This window comes from Anopheles funestus, chromosome 3RL (assembly GCF_943734845.2).
Source record: "Anopheles funestus chromosome 3RL, idAnoFuneDA-416_04, whole genome shotgun sequence".
NCBI lineage: Eukaryota > Metazoa > Arthropoda > Insecta > Diptera > Culicidae > Anopheles > Anopheles funestus.
Window position 1 is genome coordinate 60,493,972 of NC_064599.1, and position 15,760 is coordinate 60,509,731.

The window sequence follows — 15,760 nt, forward strand, 5'->3', positions numbered from 1 at the left end:
ACTATTATAAAATATTACTATGAATAAACTAAACGTTTAAAGTATGTTTGTTTTTTTTTATAATGAAAATTTGGAGAAAAGTAATTAAATAAAAGCATAAACAAATCAAAACCTGTGATTGAGAAAAAAAATCTTGACATACGCAGACAGCAGCAGGTTTCACCTTAACAGCACACCAATAATCGTTACGATCAATGAGTGGAAAATAATATGCCATCCGCTCAACATTATGCTACCTCCCCCTCTACCCTTAAACGTACTCCAAGATGCATTACAAGCGAATGTTGCATTCCTCCTACCGTGCAACACCATCGAAACATGCGAACGTTGCAGTTAGCTTGTTCCTTAATTGAACACGAATCGACCGAACGAACAGCAATGAGCTTCTTTTTCGCTAAATCATATACAGAGCAACCCATCAACGTGTACACACGTGCGGTGGCGTTCCGCAATGTTCACCCGATATGCACCGATTGCTCGAGAAGCGATATAAATTTGATCGACGAAATCGAAATCCCGAACCACCCGACACTCATTGCATTTATGCGCTCAGTTATGCGATTGATGCGATTAACGATACAAATACCCTCAGCTCAATGCTGCAATTTCGTGCAAAAGAAAGAAAGAAAAAAAACCTGCGGTACGAACGGAGTGGAAAATCTCGTGCGGTAGAAGCGTGTTGCTCAATTGATTGCCAATTTTCAATTCTATAAATGTATATCGCCAACGCCAGGCCTCGTCCACCCGCGCTCACGATTGGCGGGCTCATTTCGCGCACAAGTGATATCGCCATTCGGCATCATGAAAATGTTGGAAAATTATACCAAATGGGAGTGTGGGGCAGCGCAAGTGAGAAAATGGTTTATATAGGAACGCATTTTCGCATATCGGTTGGTTTCGGTTCCTTTCCTTTTCCTCTTGCCTGGTACGCAGCAGCAGCACCACTGGAAAGAATTTATTGAGGCGCTTTATGATCATTTATTTTGCGGTAATGTGGTCAGTTTGATGCATACACGCACGAACGCACGGAATTTAAATCACAGCCAGAAAGGTGAAATTGAGGATGCCTCTTAAGCCTGTAGCGATTTAATAATATAAGTATGAAAGAAAGCTTTTTTCTAGTTATGTGCCTTTAAATACCACGCTATACGTTGTTACGGTATTTCCATTTACTTCAAATGATTGAAATTTCAATCGCACATTCCAACAGCCATTTTATGTCCTTAAAGTGTACAGTTTGTTATCGTCCCCGGGTCGTTTAAAATCATTCAGAAAGTTTTTCAAGCATTAAACTAACCATTATAAACAATCTCATCGATTGCCATTGTCGCTTTAAATAATCTACTTCGCTCAGTAAATTTAGCGTTTGGTCCAGTTTACTACTATCTAGAATCAAAAATAGAATTTCCCAAAAACATTTCTCTTCCTACCACCTGAAAACTTTTTGCCAATGTTTTTCTTTTTAGTTTGTTTTGTTTTCGTTACAGCACTTAAAATTTGCAGCAAACGGGAGGATTGAAGGATCATAAACGAAATTTACTTTACACCAAATTTACTTCTGTCCCATTGCCTTTTTTGGGTGTTCGGTGCTTTAGATTTATCTAGCAAAGTTGAACGCAATAAATTTCGTGTCAAAGCAGGATTGGAGTGCGAGTGGAGCAAAGTTTTTGGCAACACATGGTAATATTTTATTGTTACTATTGGGAAAACCGGTACGAATTATGGAGCGCCACGTATTTAGCGCAATTAAATACGCGTTGAATCAAATAAAATTTATCTGTTGAAGAAATGCTATTTGAGAAATGCTTTTTAAAATAGTGTCTAAATACTATTCAACACCTAAACCGTGTAAAAGTACAAGAAATATTAATTTAAAAAACGTATAAAAATTTCCGCGATAATCTGCAAGGGCTTCGAATTAAAATGAGATAGTTGAGACCCTTTGTCGATACTTTGCACATTGAAGTGGAGCATTGGGAGACAGAAGCAGTATCTTTCCTCTATTCTCTGCTATTTAACAAACTTTCGAACTCACACATTCGCAATTGCTCAAGGTCGACAAATTAGTAATTATTAGGTGAAATATTTCACTGCTATAAAGATGAAAAAATCGATGAAATAGTATTTTTTAATATTTTTAATGAATAGTATGTTTCTAGCTGCAACTTTAAAAAGCCTACAACAGAAACAGACATTATTCAATTCCTTGTGATGCAACACTGTTATTCTTGGCTAGATGATCCGCTAGTTAATGCATAATGACATTCTCACTCTTTTATAGCACGTATTTATAGTACGTAGCATATGACAAACGGACCTGATGAGATTTAGTCCATATAGTGTGAAGAACCAGAAGTCAGCACCACGCAGTAATACCATCAATTTATATCACGATATCCACATATAGTACATCGTACAAGTATTCATAAAGAAATTTATCCTTTTTTTTATATTTATTATGGTGGTGTTCCTCCAAAGGTCTAAGCTCTAATACCTACACTTCTCCACTAATGTAGCTGACATCTAAGGCTTAACACCTCATCAATCATCCACCAAAGAAACCCCTCTGATTAATCGTTACCATTCAACTTCCGGAACATTACAATTATGTCTAAATCGTCTAACCTTTAGCAAGAAACTCCAAATAAATCGCAATTGCAAAGCATGTCCGTCGATGTCCGAATTTGAAAGACGATAGCTTTAGCATCGACCGTCTAATGAATCCTCCGCCAGCTACTTCGTAAATTCTTCACCGGCATAGAAAATGGCTTCCATACGTGACTGGAGTGAGCGGATTGAGTCATATTAATTTGAAACTGAAGCACTAGCTTAGCAACGCCTGTCTGTTTCTCCACCATCTATTTAATCATCCAACCAGAACACTTGCGCACGGTGGCTAGAAAAATGTCAGCATCCAGCCACCAGAATCGTACGGACGAATGCACTTTCGATTACATTAAAAGGCAGACACAGTGTGAGATAGAAGCTGTCGGGGAGTACTGTAGTACGAACTCGTCGATTAGGAAAGGGATCATATGGTAGGTTTTACACTCAACTTCACTTTCCGCATAGCTAATCCCCATTTGTGGGCAGCTGCCAACACTGTCAGATGTACGTTGCCTGCGGTAACGTATGGACCCCCGTATGTACACTCATTTACATTCCAATCATGTGAGGACGGTGATCGAGGAGTGAAACCGCAAGACGGATGGAGATGAAGATGAAGATGATGAAAGCGTATAACAAAAACACACACAAAAAAATACTTCTTCTACACATAAGTACCCGCACTAGAAACCCAGATACGCGTTTGAGCAGATCAAAACTAGCTGACGTAGGTATTTCCCTTCAGATAATGAGTACCGGAGGTGAGGGTACGTAGACGTATACTTTTAATTTTGCATGCACACAAATCCTACCCTACCTACCGGTACATCTTATAGCACCGCATGCTCATGTTGGTCGGTAGTGTTTATCTCTAACGGTCGTTCGGACGCCTCCAACAAGTGTTCCTTCCTTTCGATCACAGACAAAAAAAACCTTCCCCACATCCAGTGACTACCTCGAAGCCCAGCCGAGAACAACAAGATGTTCCAGTTTGTAGTTTGCCGTTGGTTCCACCCCTGGGACACCTTTACCATCTACCGTAGCATTTTGCACTTCAGGCATCAGCGATAACAACACGCTGATAAAAATGTTACACCATAGAGCGATTGATACAGCCACGTTCTTTGCGGGCACGGGACCTGGGTACTCAACTCTTGCGGTGCCGTACCGGTACCGGGCACATGTGCCGTTTACGCTATTACCGTTGCACAGCAGAATCTCTCATCGACGCTAATAACCACTACAGACTACGGTCCGATGGTGGTGGGCAAAGAAACGGCAAAAAGAACCTCCGTAACCAGCCATTGATACAGAGAAGCGGGTTTGGTTCCGCTAGCTTACAAAACATAGAGAAGGAATCCTCTAAACAGAGTTTGATGAAGCGGCTGGTGGATAGACACAGTGAGCAGTGAGTGAAATTAAGCTCAATTTAATTATCCTCGAATGTGTATGCGACCTTCTACCTTCGACAGAGAAGACAGACCAATATAGCTGCTAATGAAGTTTGCAAAACGGAAAATCTAAGGCTATCCTCAAGGTTTTCAAGGTCTTCCGAATCAGAAATTCATCGAGATTCTGTTGAAAATCGAATGACTGCAATGGGGTCGAATTCTCGTTCAAAAGCGTGTATGTAGGTAGTCGCCGTAAGGGATCAAAACATAATACTACACCAGATAGGGCTTCGCCGGCAACCAAAAAAAAACCCACAGATGGTGATCCCGTCGAGTGTGGTTTTAAGATCCAGCGGCAACCATCAACAACAACACATGGCCAGAAAGGAACACCATAAAATACATTCTGATGAAATGGTTTGGCTTGGGAAACAATGGAAAGGGGGGGTATGCGAGTTTCTTCTTCTGCACTCGACAACCATTACATGCGCAATAACGCGGCCAGAGAGGTGTCGATAAGACTTATTACCCCATTTGCTGTTGTTTGTGTTTTATATTGCCTCTAGCCGCACGGGTGCTGATAAACTCGCCGAACACAAACACCAACTGTGCCCCAGGGAAGGAACCCATTTGTTTGTTGAGGTTAGATCAATCGAACACACCTAAACACCTTTGCTGGATAAAACTTCCTTTTTTTTTTGCTGCTGCTGACTAATTCTCGGCACAGGTGTTGTACTATGTAGAACCTTCCAATTGCTCACCTTTTCTATTGCGAACCTAATGCGCTTGCAAAACTTTATTCCAGTGCGAAAAACCACCCAACCATGTCAATGACTTCTGGTGTCATGTATCGCACAGGCATATATACAAGCTGCTGCTTTACCCGCAGGCAGACGAAAACTTAGAAACGCCATACGAAACCATTACTGCGGGCAGCGTCCCAAAAGTCGTACGAAATCCAGTTGATGCAGGTGGCGTGTGCAGTGTACAACTCACCGTCTAAACCCCGCCGGCCCTGCTCGTTTCTTATCGCGGTTGGAATGTTGTATCATGTTGCTACTACAGTTACTAGCATAACCAGACCTCGACCCAGACGAATGTACGGTGCATAGCCTTCGCACGCCAAACTGGACGTTTTGTTTTGCGATGTATCAATGAAGACGAGGGTGGAGGGTATCGACGACCTGTGATAAGATAACATTCAATATGACTTCATTATACAGAAGACTACGTTCAAAGCATTCGTTTGTCACTGGTCGTACGCTAGCGTGTGTGTTTTCCAGCATATGCTTGAAGCTTGTCGCCGTTCCATCCATTAATGAATGAGTAGAAATCAACATCAACACAGAAGCTATGAAAAGCATGACGCATAGTATCGGAAAAAGCGGTAAATCAATTTCGATTTTTTTTTCCTCAAAAAAGTGTATATGAGGGTTAATTATTTAGTAATAATTCCATTAATAGTATAGGTAACAAAAAGGAAAATGCCAAACACCAGAACCAGGCATTATAAACTGAACTACACGAATAAGTGTTGAACATGAATTATAGCAAATGAATTAGGAATGAACTACGAGAACAGTCGAATGAATAATAAGCAAAACTAAAACCAAAAGTGAAATCAGTGAAATATAATGTCCTTAACATTAAGATCCTTCTCGTAGAAATCGAATTCTATGATTTTAATTTTATAAAAACTGTCACAAGAAGAGAAGGAGTATAGAATCATGTTACTAAGAAATTAAAATTATTCATCAAATAACTTCTTTTAAAAACACTTGAAACTCCTGCATAGGAAAAAGTATTTATACCTATTAGTAAAGTATGAATAATGTGCACCTTTCTGTTCCGATTTTACCAAAAACATATCATTCCTTCGATAAGTGTAAAATTTTCTTATGCTTGAGAAACACTCTTGTGCTATTATTCATCGTAACCCTCGATTGACATTTTCATTCCGATACAAACAATTGATTTAATTAGGTTTTCGAACGATCCCTATACCACTATAACCCTGTACCTTGTCACTTACTTACTAATGGCTAAGTCGCCACAGCTATTCCAAGGACTGGTTACGGTACCGGCCGGTACGGTTGACACAGTCCATATGGAGGCTCAACGAATGAATGATAATAAATAACTCCAGACCGTAGCACAGTATCGGATGGCATATCGCCATCGATAACGGGACACTTCAAAGCTTCTCTACCGTAGCTGCTTCGGCATAGTAGCAAGTTTTCTTGAAGATTGAGTGCGATTCATTGAAATGTGACACCGAAATCACTTGACCGTACCGTGACCAAACCGGACGACGCTAAGACACTCGGATGGAGGTAATAAATTGATCAAATTGTTTTCCAACAGATACAGATGGGACCAATTGTACTAATAATGAATACTGATGCGTTAGTGATGTGTGCTTAACTCCAGTAGATAGGGGTATAAACGCATTTACCAAACTTGAATAAATTGGAAGTTCAGATAATACAGTTTAATTTTCCGACTGTTTTACATCCGATATTTCATGACAGTACAAAAAAGGAGACACTTCACATATTCATCTAAAAGAATTACTTGCACATGACGTAACAGCGTATGTGAAGGCGATATATTACAAGTTTCAAATTTGGAACGGCAGCAAGAATTTACATATTGTTTTCCACTCACACATCCAATGCTTGACAGGAACATTAACTCTTCTTCATCTTTCACCGCTTTACATCAGCGAAGGAATGTACGTGTATGGCATTATCTTGCCTAAGGCTTTAGTCAAGCTTACCATTTGGAGATTGGGTTTTCTTTACCGTGAGAGCTTTTCCCTCTTTTCCATCGTTCAGCATACCTGGAAGTAACGAAAAATGATAAACAGCGTATTAGAATTGTGTACCTTGCGTAGCATGAGTTTTCTTTTAAAGAGTTAGTATTATCTTTAATATAAAAGTAAAAAATAAAATTTATGGTAAATTCAGCTTTAACACGAGCTACTATATATAGTACGTTATTGTTTCTAATAATTAAATTATAAAATAAAATAAAAAAGAAAAAAATAAATATCATTTAAGCTCAACATTGCGTATGACACAATCATGAGAGATATTCCTTATAATTAGGTGTTGAAAACACGCTCTAACACGTGCGACACGATACTTTATACAACTCACTAAGAAGAATTGCTGCATCGCACGCAATGCAGGTCAGTCGATGACAATTTAATACAAAAAAAAAACTAATATAAAAACCATTGCAAACAAGGAAATGCTACAGCAAATGCTCAAATCGGATCAACCACCAATGCATCCACGAACACACAAGAACGCTGCACGCAAAAGGTGCACAAAAAAACATTCCCTGTGGAGGGAGAGCGTGGAAAAAAGCGTGGAAAGTGACATAAAAAGCCGGCAGCATAAACCCCCCCCCCCCCCCCCCCCCCCATTTCCGAGATCCGGCAGCGGATTAAGATCAAACAGGTCGGCCACGCGAAGCCTTTTTTGCATTTTCTCCCACGCCTCGAAACCCCGCATAGGTAATGGGATTTTTTTTGTGTACCAAAATCGGTGAAAGACAGCTTAACGTCAAAGTAAGGTAAAACAAAAAAAAAAAATAAAACCTCCCCCCCCCCAAAAACAAACAAAACAAAGCGGAAAACAGCATTCACGCGCAGACGAAAACGCCCGGCGTTTACAAGCGCCGTAAGTTAAGGGCGTACTTACACTGCCAAATGTAACAACCATCCACTGTGCAATTACACACACGTACGCAACAAAATGCGCGCAACAAAAAACCCAACCCAGGCTGGACTTACGCAACATAGAAAACCTTAAATTCCGGTTTTCTTGCTTGCAGACCAACCGTCAATGAATCATTGAACTCGCCTCCCTTTGCCATTGCCTTTTTCTTTCGCACTATTCACTAGCGTTTGCAAAGACACCGAAAATGGGGAACCAAGCCAGCAAATGTGGGAGAAACGTACAAGGTACAGAGGTTTTTGTATTGGGTTCCGCTTCACTTTCGCTTTTTCGGTGTGGCATGCACACGGAGGTGACAAGCGATTGAAAGTGCGCAAGTGAACGAAAAACATAAAAAAAGATGGCGAAAAAACGTGTTATAATTTCCGCAGCTCACCGACATCTTGGGCGCCGGCAATGTCTGAGTGACTCCGGTGCAATGTTCAGGGAAATGACCTCCCACACAGCCGACACCTTCACCGATACGAAGGGACCTCGTAAATCTGCAACAAATGGCCAACACGGGGGAAGCCTTAAAAAAGGGGAGAAAAATTACACCCCCTACACAAACAAGCTTTAATCCCACACTAGAGGACGTTGAGCTGGTAACTACTCCTGGATATTGGAACGACGAATGGAACGACCAGGCGGAGAGGAAGAAAAGAAACATGTCAAACCTTACGTAATACGAACACACATCCGTGGCGCACATGTGCCGGAAATGGGACTAATTCTACGACAACAGAATTAACCGACACGGTAAGGTGCTCCTACAAACATGGGACAAAATCACTGCGTAATACCTTCGAAGTATCGAATGGAGTACACGATCGCTACGCAAGTTTGCAAATCACGCAAGGAAAATTGGAAAATGTTTGGCCCAGTGTCGATTTCCGCTTGGTCGAAATTGGAAGCATCGGTACTAAGTCGAAGTCCGGTGAACAACAGCAAAAAAAACGATCCAAAACGCAACTGCTGCTCGGTCAAATGGAAAAGGCCAACACACGCAGCGTGGCGTGGGTGTCCCCGTATGGATGGTGGAGTGGAGACGAGCAGAAGTAGAAAAACCGTACATGAAACTAGACACAAAACGGAAATCCGATTGCAACACACATCAAAGAGTTTTGGGGGTTTTTTTCGTATATTCAACGGACACGCTGCGTTGCTCTTGTTTCGTATCTTCATTTTTCACTGGTACGGTGTCATGGTCAGGTTTGATTGCTAAAGATCCAATCTTCTTTAATAACTAAAACATTTTCCAAGTCGTGTGAAAATTGACCTTCATTCATCCGCGCGTTTTTTTTGCAGAAAAATCATTCGAACATACGATATGGTAAGAAATGTCTCTTGATTTGTATGTTTTATTATGTTTATTTTTCTTTTTTTTACAAGTTATTTTGAGTGACAAGAGATTTGTCATCGGATTTCCTGTGTGAGGTAGACAAACCGTTCATCGCCACCTGTCGACACTGGTCCTATGAGAGTACACTTAACAAATGTTTTGACATGCCAAACACCGAGAGGAAACCATACCCACTTGGGAATTTAAAAATAGTATAATAAAAGAACTGAAAAGCGTTTCCAAAATCGGTACAATTTTATGAGTTTTGGTTAAGTGATACAATACTTTAGTACTTTATACGCAGCAGCACAATGACTACAGAAAAAAAACAAAAATGAAACTAAACTTACAACTTAAAGTTTAATAAAACTATTACAGAAACTTATCAAACTTGTTAAATAAATAATAAAACTATGTTAAAAAAACCAAAAATGAAATAAACGAATGAAAACAATAGAAAACAAATAACTTTGAAAAAAAAGAATATATAAAACATTGTTTCAAATATTGTAACAAAGCAAAACTTGAAAATGAAGTAACAGATCAAGTGGATCAGGCGAAAAGTAAAAATCGGAGCAATAATTTATTTGTTGATAATAAATCACAATTAAACAAGCCCGAAATTGTATGCAAAGCACATGTGTGATAAAAAAGTAAACCATCAAACATGGTAACCAAGGTCAGGGTTGCACACATACACGTACGCTAGTATAAATAAACAAAACGGAAGGCTGTTACAAAAACCGATAGATAAAGATGTGTAGATGAAGCGAAGCATGATAGATGGGTGTGCTGACAGACTAAACTTGACACACTCGTTATGGCTTGAGGAAGTGCGAAGACATGGAAAAAGACCCGCAAAGTACATACTTACTCTGCAACAATCTATTGGAAAGTAAAACATGTAACATACTTTTGATTACATACTAACCAAACATAAACATAAATTTCAATAAACAAAATAATATCAGTACAACAATGTACAACATTTAATAAAAAAAGAACGTCCAGTAATTTGCGAATGATTTAGTTGTGAAAATCGTTTCGACACCCCTGAGATGTAAACACTTAGCCAGACCGGCTATTGCTTTACAAATACCACACAATGCTCTTCGCAGAAGGTGGTAAAAAGAACGCTTAAACGATGTGGAAGATGACCCCACACAAGAACAAAGATAACCATTAGATCCTGGCCAGTAACTCGGTGGAGGATATGGGAAATGATTTATCTTTCCCACCCCCAAAAACAACGAGAAAGATGCACGTCCGTTCGCGGATCGTTTGATTTCCATTCCACCTCAAAGACGACCGACTAACCTCAATACTGATACAATACTCCTACGTTCCGGGGAGGGCAAAAAAAACCTCCTCGTACGGAAATCTTTTTATAAACCTAACAAAACGGACAACGATCGGATCGGCCATGGGTGCCCCTGCTACCGTGACAAACGGCTTACAAAACGTTTTATTTTGGTTGCGGAATTTTTCATCTCGAGAAAGAAAGGAAAGATGTGTAAGGGGCACACTTTCAACACTTGACAATCAATCTACCAATCGTGCATGACAGTTTTATTTAGTGGAGCTGGATGATAGTGAGTTTGATATCAGGAAAAACAAAAAAAAATGGAAATTCTTCAACACAATTTAATATTATAGTTCTATATTAATACCAACAAGTAGAAGAAAATATTTTTCTTTTAAAATCAAATATTAAAGAAGCTTTCATTTGCAATTGGCAGCTGTATAAATTTACTATACAAACATCCGTAATAATGATTGTGCGCCCAACAAACGTTTCACAATGTACTGAAGTAAAACTAGCAAATATAGCACACAAACAAAAAGCGAATGTAAATTCACCTAACAAAGGGAATATTTATGTAAAAGCCTACTCTCTTCGATCGCTGCTGATTGATTTATTGTGCTGAACCTTTTTATCACTTAACCGTGTCACAATTCGCAACTCGATCACCAGCCTATCGAACGGAATGCATGCCACGGCAGCTAATTTTCACATCTTGCTAATGAGGTTAGGTAAACAAGAGAGCTTATTTAGCACATTTGCTATATACTAGCGAAGAGATGATTTCGCGTATAAGGTGTATAACACAGTTCAGAGCTGGTTTGTGGCGAATTATGTACAGAAATGTTGGATTAATAAAATTATTTGTTTCCGTACATTTAGCATAAAAATTTTATCGATAAAATGGTTCCTTAAAAATTCTATTGAAATATATTAATTCATGTAAAAAGAGTACATATTTAATAATAAATGCAACACAATTCTAGAATCTTTAAAATATTAAAGTTTTTCCTTTATTTCTTTTCTTGTTGGGTTCCGAAATTCACAATACGACTGACTTATAGTCTAATCACAGCTGCTTTTATATTGCTTTGTCCTGTCACGGATAGCCTTACAGGGCTGTTAAACCCAATGCTGTTCTTACATACATAAGAACCAATTAGCAAACCAATCACTAAACACTGACAGTGACAATTTACATGTTGTTAATTAAATAAAATCTTCCCTTTTCACAAATACCCTTTTGTCACTCAAACACTTCAACAACCCTATTGAGATAAAAAAAAACCCTTTTACGCGAACATCAAAAAGCGCCATCCGAACCCACTGTCCTGTCTAATCATGCTTTATTTTACTTGTTTCGAACGACGCGTCCTGATTTCATTCAATTGATTCAACAAACAAAACTCAAATTGATGTTCGCGCCAACCAATCCAATCCCTTTTTTTTGTACGATCGTTCTCTATCTCGGATGTCTGTCAGGATGTTTTGTTTTTCATGAAAATTTCATTTTCGACCGGGTCATGTTGGAATTTAACGCCCTATAGGTTCTGTGTTAGCGTGCAGTAAATCTGTCACCCGACCAATTAATGCCACTTGCTGAATGTTGGCACTGATTTGTACCCAATATAAATGAGCTGATTGATTTTGACACTGCCAAAGAGATAATTGTACCCTGTTAGCTTGATTCGTACCTCGAATCGTACAAAAAAAAACAAACACGTAAAATAAACGTTCCCGGACAACATTAAAACAAACTATTCCAACTATGTGCCGAACATATTTTAGTGGTGCTTTTGGCACGGTTTGGCACACGCGAGACAAGGGCAATTTGTTTCAGCCCGTTCTGGCCACCCTCCTTTGGCAACGTACAAACGCACACACACGTCAAAATACGAACAGAGGTCAAATTTAATTGGAGCGAAACCGAGATTTAGTCACCCAGCATTGGGAAGGATGGAATCAGAAATCGATGCGAGCTGTGGAGCGGGCATGTGGTGTAGTAAATATTTTAGCGAATGTGTGAATGTTTTGAAGGGCACGAAAGACCCGATCAGACATGTGGACGCATATGGTTAAGACATTCCGGTCAGCAGAAACCGGTGATGTGGACAGCCCACTACGATAGTCATTGCCAAAATACCATTAAGAATTTGAGAGAAGATTTTTGTAAGGCAAACGAGTAGCTTATAAAGAGGAAGTAAATGGTAGAGTTATAATGAGAAGTGTTGAAGGAATAGGAAAACAAATGTGCCATAAATAAATGACAACAAGCCTACTTTTATGGATTTGGCTGGAGGACGAATGTTTTATTGGATATACTTTTTTAGCATAGGTGACACCTGTCGAATGTCTTGGACAAATTTTGATGGATGTTGAATTGGTAAAGGTACCAATAAATTAAGTGTTAAATTAAGGGTAAATTAAGATACCTTAAATTACCAATATCATCATGTCAAACTGCACACGAATGGGTGAAATTAACGACTACTAAATTACCCTTAAATTATACGTTAATTTTAAGACGATTAAAGGGAAAATTAATAAGATTTAGATCACTGGGAAATTGAAAAATTAAGGTTTAAGCTTCAACGTATTCAAATAGAATACGAAAAAATGCAACACATTTGACATTGGTGACATTTGTTTTGACATTTGTCGAGCAGCTACTTGAATCTAATTTAGCTTGAAAGACTAAGTTGACCTGTCAGTTCTGTATGGAAGCTTGTCAATGTTTTACTGTTTTGAAGTGCCTTAACTCATTCGTCGAAAACGGGCAAAAGCCACCATAGAGCTCGCTATTGCAACTATAAGTAAATATAGCAAATTTTTATTTTCATAAATATACTAGCTTACCCGGCAAACCTAGCTTTGCCCTTAAACATGCGTTTTGTAATTAAAGCAGACATTTTGAGTGTTCAATCTTGGTTCGTGTGGTATTATTAGAGTGACGATTAGAGAATATCGTTGATTAATTGAAAATTCTTAACTCCCAATCAAAGCAATTTTTCTTCTTTTTTGTGGCTTTTCTCCTTCTTTTCTGCTACTTCAGGAGACGTTTCTGGTTTTCCTTGACGGTTGGGATTTAATATCAGGTACTTCCGTGTAAGGCGCCGATTCCACCGAGCCGCAAATCACTAAATAGCACTTTTTTAATTATTCACACACTTGCTTTTTGCTTATTTTTCACTTATTTTACGCTTTAATGAATAAAATTACACAAATAAATCGTCATGTGTACCTACTTTGATTGATTGATACTATGATTTATTCGTTAGAAGCTTTTCGTCTCAGTAGTGTTCAACTTTATTCGTGTTGAAAAAATGGCTATGCCTACTTGATAACACCCATAGGAAAAACAAAAAAGAACTCATAATATTGGCCAGAGGCCACCTAGCGAAACGAACTATAGCGCTAAACCTATTCTCATACCTAACGAACGTTCAGCTTAAATTTCATACAAATCAGTTCAGCCGTTTAAGAGGAGTTTGCACACTAACACCACGACACGAGAATTTTATATATATAGATAATAAGTAAAATTAAACTGTCATTTGATGTTTGGATGTATTTAATTACACTTTTGATATAATATTTTTTAAAAAATTATAGCATATTATAGCATATTATAAAAACATATTATAACATATTCAATCTTTCAACAGCACACATGTTTACATCTTAAAACCTGCGTCAGACGTGTTTTCTATTTCTGTGGAATTTCTCACCTTTCAATCGAGAGCGTTGCGATAAGCATAAAAATCAATCATTCAGCGAATCGCACGTCTGATTCGTAGTGCGTTAGCGTTGAACGGTAGGTGATGCTCTTAGGAAGAGACGTACAATAATGTTCCAGGAATTTCAATATACCATGGAATTGGCAGATTGATCCGATTGATCAAGTGTTACATGTACGTGTCATCTTGAATCAAATTGTGGCAATGATCTTCTACTATAAACCACACTTTTCCTGCTGATGGATGACACTTTGTTGGAGTACTTATTCCGCGAAACAAATCTGATAAGTGTTGCCCATTCCTTTCGTGGGCTCATCCAGCAGTGAATGGTGTGTATATAAAGCATTCTTACAGGCAAATATGTTGATATGAAATGGCGGCAAGGTACGGAACAAAACCTTGCATATCAAGTAATTCACGGAAGATTAAAACAATTTCTGAAAAATAATGTTACATTGTTGAAGATAGAGATTTTCCTATGTTTTATATCGATCCTTCATTTATTAACAGTGCCATTCCCGTTTCGGAAACTATATTCTTCACACATTCAACAAACCGACAGACAACCACTTTACACCTGAATACATCTGCAACATCGATTCGATCTAGCTCCCTGAATAATTAACAGAGCGGTTCAATCGATTCGTAACGATAAACCCAACGAGTAGTTGTATAATTTAGCATTACAGCACATTTCCATCGCCGCTTGAGTAGCCACAGAACAAATAAAGCTTTACGTATGCAAACTGCAGGATGTGTGGTTTTGCTGGTTTAGTACCTCTTTTTTTTAATCTCTATAAATCGATTATGTTCCTTCCACTGTTTCAACATCGATTTCAACCCATTGATTGAACTTTAAAGTTCCATCCATTGCCGGCCATTTATTGAAGCTGGTTTGGGGAACACTGGGAAATTACTAATTACATGATTCCATACAACACATCAGACTTTCATGAACATCGACCGGGATACACTTGGAGCATGTGCACAATTTTCCCACGATGTCTTCTTCATCATCGGTGCCACAAGAAGAGCCACACGGAATAAAAAAAGCATATACCGTGTAAAAAGGGGGGATTTACAAACGGGCAATTTTCTCCGTGGGTGGTACAAATCTCGCAACGGTCGAAGGGCCAACCATTACCAGCCGGTCACACTGTACCGAGACAGGGCCCCTGGACCGTACTGGACCGAAGGGAGTAAACCTTACATGCTGAAATATGTATTACACCACATGTAACGCTCACCCGTAACGCGGTGCAAAATGGAAAAGACTTGTCTGCTTTTTTTTTCGAAAGGGATAAAACATGACAGATGGAGCCAATGGACGGGTTTGAAAGGGGTTTTGGGGTGGGGAAATGGGTGTTGTATTTTTGTTTTTGGTTTTATTACCACCCAACATTGATCCCAACTGCAGAGAAAGGGAAAGTTTTCCATAACGTTACGTCGTACGACAAGTGAGGGAAAACAAAAACCGAATCGCGCGGAAAAATGAGTGAAATGAAGCGTAAAAGCTTTCGATTAATGAGAATTCGTTTTCGGGGTGTTTGTGTGTGTCGTTTAATTTTGCAAAAAGCATTACATAAAATTCACAAAAAAGCTCATTTCCCATAGGCTCATTCCGATGCCATACAACTAAAATGATGCGTCACAAG

The 15,760-nt window shown here is 38.9% G+C and overlaps 1 protein-coding gene across 10 annotated transcripts in view; it reads right to left on the reverse strand.

Annotated features, from left to right (window-relative positions):
- LOC125768359 (protein phosphatase 1 regulatory subunit 12B-like) overlaps positions 1 to 15,760 on the reverse strand; it is an 85,881-nt gene that overhangs the window by 57,183 nt on the left and 12,938 nt on the right. For 3 of the 10 annotated variants that reach the window (XM_049435893.1, XM_049435901.1, XM_049435894.1), the window contains exon 2: positions 6,666 to 6,840. The exons of the other annotated variants lie outside the window; for them this stretch is intronic. The gene's annotated coding sequence lies outside the window, so the exon portion shown is untranslated. The remainder of the gene's footprint in view (positions 1 to 6,665; positions 6,841 to 15,760) is intronic. 10 annotated transcript variants of the gene reach the window in all.